General features: G+C 36.3%; 1 pseudogene; it reads right to left on the bottom strand.

Moving 5' to 3' along the window:
- Nucleotides 1-3,138: 3,138 nt before the first annotated feature.
- On the bottom strand, nt 3,139-4,397 carry LOC101131003 (phosphoserine aminotransferase-like; annotated as a pseudogene).
- Between the last annotated feature and the right edge of the window lie 5,592 nt (nt 4,398-9,989).

Here is a 9,989-nt window from a genome sequence, read left to right as displayed (position 1 = left end):
GCATTCCTCACCACATATGTTCTGATAGTGATTTTTATTTGTTTACCCTCTCTAACTCCCTTTAGCATCATTAATGCAGGTATTTCCTCCTGTTCATTCACCACAGTAAGCTCACTGCTCAGAGCAGTGCCATTGAGCTATTTAGAAGGATGTCAATCAATGTTTCTTGAACTCATGGAATATTGGTTGAATGTTGATCCTTTCATATGAATTTTGTCAATTGCATGTGGAGGTGAAATATTGTATTATTACATTGAAATATCCATTAAATTAAGAATTAGATTACATTAAAAGAATAAAGAGAAATAATAATTGGGTGTGTTTCAATTCTAGGAATGAAAAGATATAAAAAAGAAAACCGAATTAATAAACGCTTTGTGGAAGAGAGAAAGTTTGAGAAGCAACATGCCAGGTAAATTAAAGTAGTATTTGCATCAAAGAGAACTAATGTACAAGAAAATCTTATTTTTATCTGGCATATAATGAGAACAAGCAATGCTGTCATGTCTGAATATTACTTCATCTTAGTAATTCATATGCCATTTAATCATTAGCTCATAAATACACATAAATTCCCATTCAAAGAGATTTGAATGGATGATATGTTAACTTTGTTCTACACCTAAGCAAATTAAAAGAGAGAAGAGAAATGACATGGTCAAGGTCAAACAACAATTTATGATTAAACCCAGAAATTCCAATTTTTCTGAATTGTCACATCATCCTTAATGGCAGGCACTCATTCTTTCTCTATTGTAGACTTTGTCTGCCAATAATTTATTTTTGTTTATGTGTTTACAAAAATGCCACCAACATATAGTTAGGACCAATCATTTCTTTGGATTTAGTCAAAAATGTTAAATTATTCAATTAGAATTGGTGGTTCATACTCCTCTAAAATTAAGTTTAGCATTTGTTGACTTTTCAATCATTTAAAAATTCACAAATATATTTCAGCTTATTCTTCAAGGAAAATTTTAGGTACAGAAACTTAGGAATTGAACTTGAAATCTCAGCACAGCTACTTCTATTCATATTCCAAAGTGAGGAAGGGCATATAATATTTTTGAGATTAAAAGAGGAGATAACATGCTCAAGGTCACGTAAGCAATAGTCAGGTCAGTATTTGATTTCTATCGTGAATGATTCCAAAGCTCTTGACTTTTTATATTGCTGTGCTTTTCCTTAGAAGAGATTGAATACTCCAGCCTAGAGAATATTCAAGTCCAACTAAAATGGCACTAAAAAATTACCCCAGTTTGGCCACATTTGGACAAGATGCCTTGAGCATCTTTTCATGCCAGGAAGCAAGAAAGTACTTAAATGAAAAAAGAAAGAAAACAGTGAAGGTAGGGGCCACAGTAGTCAACTAAAAATGGCCAAAAAAATTGAATAAGTTAATCACAAAAATAAAAAAGTACTATAGCCAAAGTATAAAATAAAATTCATGTATATATACTGATATAAATAAATGATTAAGTAATATATGTGAGAAAGAAGACAAATTTCTTGTACAGAAGAAGTCCAAATAATTAATGTAGATGTTTTAGTTTCAAGGAGGAAGAACATAACCCCCTATCCCTTAAGTGTAAGCATAATAGCTTTCTTCTATAGAGTATGGTATGAAAAGGATGGGATGAGGAAAAGCCACTTCACAGTGGAAAAACCTGACAAACACTACCTCAGCCAGGTAACCAAGCTCCATATATCAGTAGTAAGTCACACCGATAGTGTGTACCCTTGAGATAACGTGATGAGAATGACATTTTACCTCAAAGGTTTTGTTTCTGTGAACCAAACCCCTAACTCTGGTCTAATCATGAGAAAACCATTAGACAAACCCCAAATGAAGGACAAAATACCTGACCAGTACTTCTCAAAATTATCACTGTCAATGTCAGATTAAACAAGGAAAGTCTGAGAAACTGTCACGACACATCAAAGGAGTATCTGATGATACTTCCTTGTATCATCAAAGAAGACAAGGTAAATAAATGAAATATGGTATCATGAATGAGATCCTGGAATAGAAAAAGCATATTAGGTAAAAACAAATACAATCTGAATAGCTGAGACAAATGAACACTTGTAATAAAAGATGTCAGTAATACTGGAAACTTGATGTGGGGTACATGGGAACACTTTGTACTATCCTTGCAACATTTCTGTCTATCTGAAAGTGTTCTGAAAATTTTTTAGATGTTTTAGGACTTTAATGTTCTTCACATATTCAACATAAAATACTGACAATAGATAAACAATAGGGGAAAGACTTTTCAGCAAAGTATCACTGTCGTCGTTAAACATTACAAAGAAAACAGTTAAGAAAAGAAAGGATAAGATTATTTAACAGAAGTGTTTAGTTTAATGGCATAATTAAAAAACAACCAACCAATCAACTTTCTCTTCTACCTATGGAAATAACAGTAAAAATGAATCAAGAACTTCTAGATCTTTTTCATAAAACAGATTGAAAAGAGGAAGGGGAAGACTAGGGAGGGGGTGCAACTATGACTAATGGAATGCTATGATGCACAAGGTCAAGGATTTAATAAATTCTAAAAGTCTCTACATGTATCAGTGATAACCGTATTATTAGAAATATAAATTCATAGAAATATAAAGCATATGGTATTAACAACAGACCTTGCTAATATAAACATAGATAAAGTATGGCACTTCTCTTGTAATAACAGTATAAACATCGATCTACAGTTTTCACTTTGCCTGGTACTCTTAAACCACTACTCCAATGATTAATGTTGACCTTGAATCAACAGCCGCTGAACCCAGGAGACCCCACAGATGTCTACATTCAGCACCTAGAGGGCCCCATCTACCCTCTGTGCTGTGTGTTCCCATGACTCCAGAAATACTTAATTGCAACTTGCATTATTATATCCACAGGCAGCTTTTAAATCTAACTAGAAAGAATAGCAGCAAAGGCAAAATAAGCTGGAATTTGTTAGAAAAGCAATGAGAAGATTTTTGAAAATGCTTCCAGTTCAAATCAGAATTAAGGTGAACATTACTTCACACCAGCTTTGCAGAGCTGTAGATGTTTTGCTGTTGTTCTTTCAAAAAAGAAAAATCTATAATAAACATGTTCATTTGAGAAAACTACTGTGTTTGTTAACTTTTTGTAGCCATCCCCAAGTTACTTTAAACTTTGTATGTTGTTTAATAACAGAGTATATTCTGGTTAGGATGTGTTCATAGCTGACGCATCTCCAAAAATTTTTTCATGAAGGCGGCCAGCTCCTGAACATCTTCTATTGTGACAGAATTATACAGAGAGGCCTGGATGCCTCCCACAGACCTGTGCCCTTTCAAGGACAACATATTGAGTTCAAAAGCTTTAACGAGAAATCTTTTTACTAAAGCATCATCTCCTTTGACATTGCCAATGCAGAATGGAATATTCATCTTGCTTCTATTTTGGGTCTCCACTGGACATACGTAGAATCCTTGAGAATTATCAGTAATCTCATAAATCATTTGGGATTTGATGGAGCTAAGCTTCTCCATGGCAGCAGCACCTCCATTTTTTTTTAGTCCATTCCAGGACCAAGCCCATGATGTAGATGCTGAAACATGGAGGCGTGTTGTACGAGGAGCTGTTTCCAGCCTGCACCTTGCATTCCAGTACTGAAGGGGACTCTCGGAGGGCAAACCCCAGTTGGTCATCACGGACTATCACCACAGTGACCCCAGCAGAGCCAACATTCTTCTGGGCACCAGAAGAAATCAGGTCAAACTTGGAAACATCCACTGGCTTCGACAGGAAGTTTGAGAACATGTCACAAACCAGTACTGCTCCTTTGACATCGGGTATAAAGTCAAATTCCACGCCATGCACCGTCCCATTTGCACAATAATACACGTAGGAGGCATCCGGGTTGAGGCTCCAGGTGCTTGGATCTGGAATTTAGGTATAACTCCCAAGTTTAGAGTGAACAATATTTATAGTCCCAGGCTTCTTCTACAGCCTTAGCTGACCAAGCTCCTGTCACCACATAGTCCGCACTCCTTCCTGCTTTCAAGCCAATCAACTTTCAGGGGACAGCACTGAACTGGCTCGACCCACCTCCTTGCACAAAAATCACCTCGTAGTTGTCTGGAACAGCTAGCAATTCCCGCACAAGATTCTCTGCATTGTTAATAATCTTGATAAAATCTGACGGCCTGTGACTCATTTCAAGAATACTAATGCCAATTCCTTTGTAGTCTAATAATTCCTTTTGTATCTCTAACAACACTGAGTGTGGCAGCTTGGCTGCACCAGGCCCAAAGTTGACCACGTACCTCGGGGCGTCCATGCTGCGGCAGCGTGGGTGGCGAGTCAGCCAAGGAGGACTGAGCATGTGAACTGCGAGCGTTCCCGGCCGCTGCGGTGCGAGTCTGACTGTTCTGAAATTAAAAAAAAAAAAAAAAGTGTGCCTAAAACACATGCTTATGTATATGATCAAATGATATTCAACAATTTATAAATATTACATAAACGATTTAACAACACAATGGTGGATGCTATCATCATCTCCATTCCATTCCCCAGATGAAAAAACTGGGTCTCAGGGATGCTCTGTAACTTGCCCAAGATCAGAGAGCTCAGGCACATGTCCAGTGTGTGAAATTGTCTAGCCTGGATCTCGGGTCTGTATCCTTCAACTGTATAGTGTGCTGTTTTTGGTATATAAAACTTTTATCCAGCCTAATTTCTGAATTTTCATTTTTTCTTTATGAAAGTATTTTGCTATTTAGAATAAAATACGTTTTAATTCTATTCATTTTATACTTGAGGAAGTTTGTCTCTAGGCTTTATAACCATATTTTAGTTTTGTTGTAAACAGGAAATGACAAACAATGAATTCGATGTCTGACAACATTCAAAAGGCTTGGAAGAAACAGCTTATAAAGCAGCTGTTTGATTGCCTAAGGTAAAACTCGTAGAACGATCAGATTCTTTCCTGTAAGATTTACTTAGGAATGAAATAATGCTAGGGAAAAATAAGTATGGACAATGAAATATAAATTAGGAATCAAAATGAAAAGCATAATAATTTAAATACCTTGGTGTTTTTTAATTGCTATATAAAAAGAAGACATTGACTAGGTTGTGTGTGGGGGGAGGGGGTGTGACTTTAAGAAACAACAGGACTGCCATCTCTCCCAACTGGGAGACAATGGCTCGTGAATATACAGGGCACTGACACTGATGCCATCAAGCAAAAGCTTTCCTTAAGGCATATTCATCTGGCCCATCCCTAAGGTTACAAAATATTTCGTACTCATGGTACATGGGAGATGGCAAACTGTTTTTAAAATGTCAAATATCTTCCTAAAGAGGAACAGTTTTGCAGACAAATCAAGAATGAAAACCATTTGTAAATCAGGGTTTTTTGTTTGTTTGCTTTTCTATGAAGTGTCTTTTGTAGCTTAAGGAAGGAGAGTATTTCAGTTCAGGATGAAAAATCTGAAGCATAGTTACAGAACGTAACAATTATTCATTCACTGAGAGGCAAAATAATCATTTTTAATACAAATGTTGAGACGTGTGAAAGTAAAATCTATTCCTCTAGAAAGTATGTAGAAACATAGAGTTTATATATAAACAAAATACATTATCGTTCCTTATATTAGTTTGAGGTTTGGTAATTTTACAAAACAGACCTGCTTTTTAGAGGAGAAAGTGATTAAATTGTGCCTTCTTTTCTTTCTTTCTTTCTTTCTTTCTTTCTTTCTTTCTTTCTTTCTTTCTCTTTCTTTCTTCTTTCTTTCTTTCTTTTTCCCTCTTTCTCTCTCTCTTTTTTTTTTTTTTGACAGATTTTTGCTCTATTGCCCAGGCTAAAGTGCAGTGGTGCCATCTCAGCTCACTGCAACCTCCACCTCCTGGGTTCAAGCGATTCTCCAGCCTCAGCCTCCCAAGTAGCTGAGACTGCAGGCACACACTACCACGCCTGGCTAATTTTTGTATTTTTAGTGGAGATGGGGTTTCACCATGTTGGTCAGGCTGGTCTCGAACTCCTGACCTCAAGCGATCCACCCGCCTCAGCCTCCCAAAGTGCTGGGATTAGAGGCATGAGCCACCACACCCAGCCAAATTGTGCTTTCTTTAAAATATATACTTCATGACTTTTTAAATTTGCAAACCAGTAGATTTCATATCAGGGCAGGCTTATCAAGAAGCTTAAATAACTTAGAATGAGAAGACTTCCCCTCTGGCAATGTAATTTCCCACCTTGCTCAGAGATTAATACTTTAATCCTGGTATTGTTTGATTTATTATGCAATTCATATTCCTTACCAATTAATCTCTATTCTAAGAAGATTTTCACTAGTAGTTAACAAACAACTTTATTAAATGACATGCCTCAAATATGACTTCTCTGTGTCTGGATGTTTAATGTAACCCTAATTAGCATTAACTTCCTAAAAACTTTGGACTAGATTAGACATTTTTTACTGACACTTGAGATTCTTATAGTGCTATTCCTAATTCAATAAATCTCAATGTCAAGGAAACACCTAATATATGAAAACAAATAATACAAATGTAGTGCATAGAGCATCAACAATAGCCATGTATGCCCACATGGAGCCATCATTTAAGATTTATTATAGATTCCATGTGGGTTTCCATGCTTTTAAAACACAGCCTCTGAGATCAGAGGCCTAGACTGTGGCATCTTCATACAGTTAAGGGTTTTCTACATGATAAAATTTGCTTCAGTCAGATGGATAAGAATAAAATTTGGCAATTTAAATGTTAAAGGATTTTGAAGAAAGTAAGCCTTCTTCTTTCAAGGGACTTTCTTTTAACACTCCTTACCATCTTTCTTGCCCCCACCCTGTACATCCTTCCAAAATATAACATAGAATAAATATATTATTTTTACTTTGTCTATTTGCTTCATTTTCACCAGGTCTTATAGGAAATAAAAATAATTATTTTATATAACACAATTTATGGCATCCTAATATGTGCCAGGGCCTCTTCTCTCTGCCGGGAATAGAATGCATAAATGGAGAACAATGTTGAAAACGTATTTGTTTAGGAAGCCATGTTTCCATTTTGATTGTCCTAGTCTAGTCACTTTTTCTTCAGGGACAGGGAGCTTCAGGCTCCAAAACCCAGTTTGACCAAATGGCAAACAAGGACTTCCCACTGACTTTTAATACTTTCATTTGCTGGCACAAAAGTCAACTATTTCCCCTGCAAGACCCAGATCTTCTGGGAGGACTTCCTGGTCTCTGATCCCATTTCCAATACAATGGACTAGTTGGTCTTGTTAGTATGCAATACAGAGGATGCATTTGCTTAAAATGCCTCTTTTCCCTAAAAGTGTTATGTTAGCAAATTTCAAACCTACCTAGAGAAAAGTCACAGGAACAGCCCAATGAACACCCATATAAACTTCACCTAGATACACAATTATAAACATTCTGCATATTTGCCTTATCTATTCATATCTGTGTCTTAACATTAGATTGTCAGCTCCCTTAAAATAATGTCTGAGTATTTCTTCAATGATTTCTTATGGTTAATTTTATGTTACAACTTGGCTAGGCTATGATGCCCAGTTGTTTGGTCAAAGACCAGTCTAGATGTTGCCATGAATGTATATTTTTAGCTGATTAACATTTCAATCAATAGTTATTGATTCACTACCTTGGATAAAGCAGATTAACCTCCATAATGTGGGTGGGCCACATCCAATCAACTGAAGACCTTAAGAGCAAAAACTAACGGTAACTGAGGAAGAAGGAATTCTCATGCAACGTAGAAATGCTGCCCAATTTTCCAGCTTGCCAGACTTCAGAATTAATACTAAAAATTTGTAACATCAATTTTTAAATTCATCTTCAGCCTGCCCTGCTGATCTTGAACCTGCTAGCTTCAGCCTCACAATCACGTAAGAAAATTTCTTAAACTCTTCTTAAAAAAACATACACACACATATGTATACACACACATATATATATACACACATATGAGAGAGAGAGAAGCTCTATATGTATCCTTTATATAACTATATATGTCCTGTAGTTTCTTATTAATATAATCTATACATCATTAATATATTCTCAACAGGTAGCAGAGATCTGTGTACATATTAGAAATATGCTAGAGATGGTAATGGGTATTAAATGAATGTGTTTTTGAAGAAACTAGACTTAATTTCCTCAAGGTCCTTCACTATTTGTCTCAATTATTTGCTAACTTTTTCATGGTCATTTTACTCCTACATTTTGCTTCCCCCATCTTTCATAAATGTTTGCTTCAGAACTAGATTTGAGGAATAACTATTTAAGGTTTCTTTTATTTTGTATGCTGGATAAAAGACATGCCAGAAATCTGTACACACAGAAAGAAAAGTAATAGAACAGTAATAAGGTATTGGGAAAGCTAATCCATCTTCATCAGCAGCATGACAGAAAGTATTTATTTGGTTTCATTGATTCACTATGGTGACGTAGTCTGAATAAGCACCCAGGCCCAAACATGGGCACCAAGGAATCAAAGCATGCAATGAGGATACGGGCACCAGATGGAAATTGAAAACAAAAGATAAAAATGCCCCAAAAAGAAAGGAAATGTAGAAGGATTCTGGGATGATGGCAAAGTAGGAAAGACCAAATATCCACCTTCCTGCCTAGACAACAATTGTACTTTCAAAATGTGTTAGAGTAAGTATTTTGGAAATCTGAAGTCTATCCCATGTCTTTCAACTTCCAGAGGAAGACTTAGATAGTAAATTGTGTTTAATTTTGGTCCATTCCAGCTCTGAGCACAGTAACAAGTACCTAGTCCTGACACAAGCCCCACAGCACGAAGCCATGAACATATTCCTGGAGCAGCTTGTATACAGCTAGCAGTAGCCAGGGTGGGCAATAAGGACCCTTTTCTCCAAATATCAGGGATCTGTCTTCTGATTTCTCATTGCTGCTTCTGATCACAGAGGAACAGATGAAGAGGTGGGCAGGCATCCTTGCATCTCCCTCCCTACTCTTACAAGCCTCTTCCCATAGGGCTGAAGCGACTTCCAGAGGATTTAAAGGCCAGCATATATTTTTAAAATTTCATCATTTCTTTTCTTTTCTTATTGCATTTCACCTTGTTTTTCTCCCATTTTAGGAGACACATATCAATACCTAGGGTGTTAAAAAGCAACAGAAGAAATTAAGAAGTCACTGTGCATGCCGAGGGAAAGGCATAGGCTCAGAAAGACCAAAGAAGAAATTAAGTTTATATGTCCGGCTGATCACTGACACAGAAATAGCTGTGAATAGTCAAAAAAACAAAAACAAAAATAAACAAACCTTGAGGAAAGGGTAGTCCTATTTCTAGAGAGTTATCACGTTATTTGATTCAAATGTCTAGTTTTTAACCAAAAGAATCACCAGGCATATGTCTTAATCTGCTAAGGCTGCCATAACAAAATGCCATATACTCGGTGATTTAAGCAACAAACAATTGTTTCTCACAGTTCTGGAGGCTAGAAGTCTGAGATCAGAGTGCCAGCATAGTTGAGTTCTTGGTGAGGGCTCTTTTCATGGTTTGCAGTGTAATGCCTGCTTGCTGTATCATCACATGGTAGAGACAGAGATTGCTTATGCCTCTTTCTCTTTATATAAGGATATTAATCTCACCATTAAGGGCCCAAGTTTCATGCTCTAATCTAACCCTAATCACCTCCTAAAGACCTCACCTCCAAATAATATCCCATTGAAGAGTAGAGTTTCAACATACAAATTATGGGGGGACACAAATATTCAGTCTATAGCAGTATACAAAGAAACAGAAAATAAGGCCCATTCCAAGGAAAATCAAGCAATCAATCAACAAAAACTATCTTTGAGAATGACCAGATGTAGGAATGTGGGATTAATAAATAGAGACTTTAAAACAACTATCTTGAAGAACTAAAGGAAGATGTGGAGAAAGTCAAGAAAACAATTTATCAACAAAATGGAAACATCAATTTTTT

Source organism: Gorilla gorilla, chromosome 7 (genome assembly GCF_029281585.2).
Source record: "Gorilla gorilla gorilla isolate KB3781 chromosome 7, NHGRI_mGorGor1-v2.1_pri, whole genome shotgun sequence".
Lineage (NCBI taxonomy): Eukaryota > Metazoa > Chordata > Mammalia > Primates > Hominidae > Gorilla > Gorilla gorilla.
Note: the sequence above shows the minus strand (reverse complement) of the source record. Positions and strands in the feature narration are given on the sequence as shown.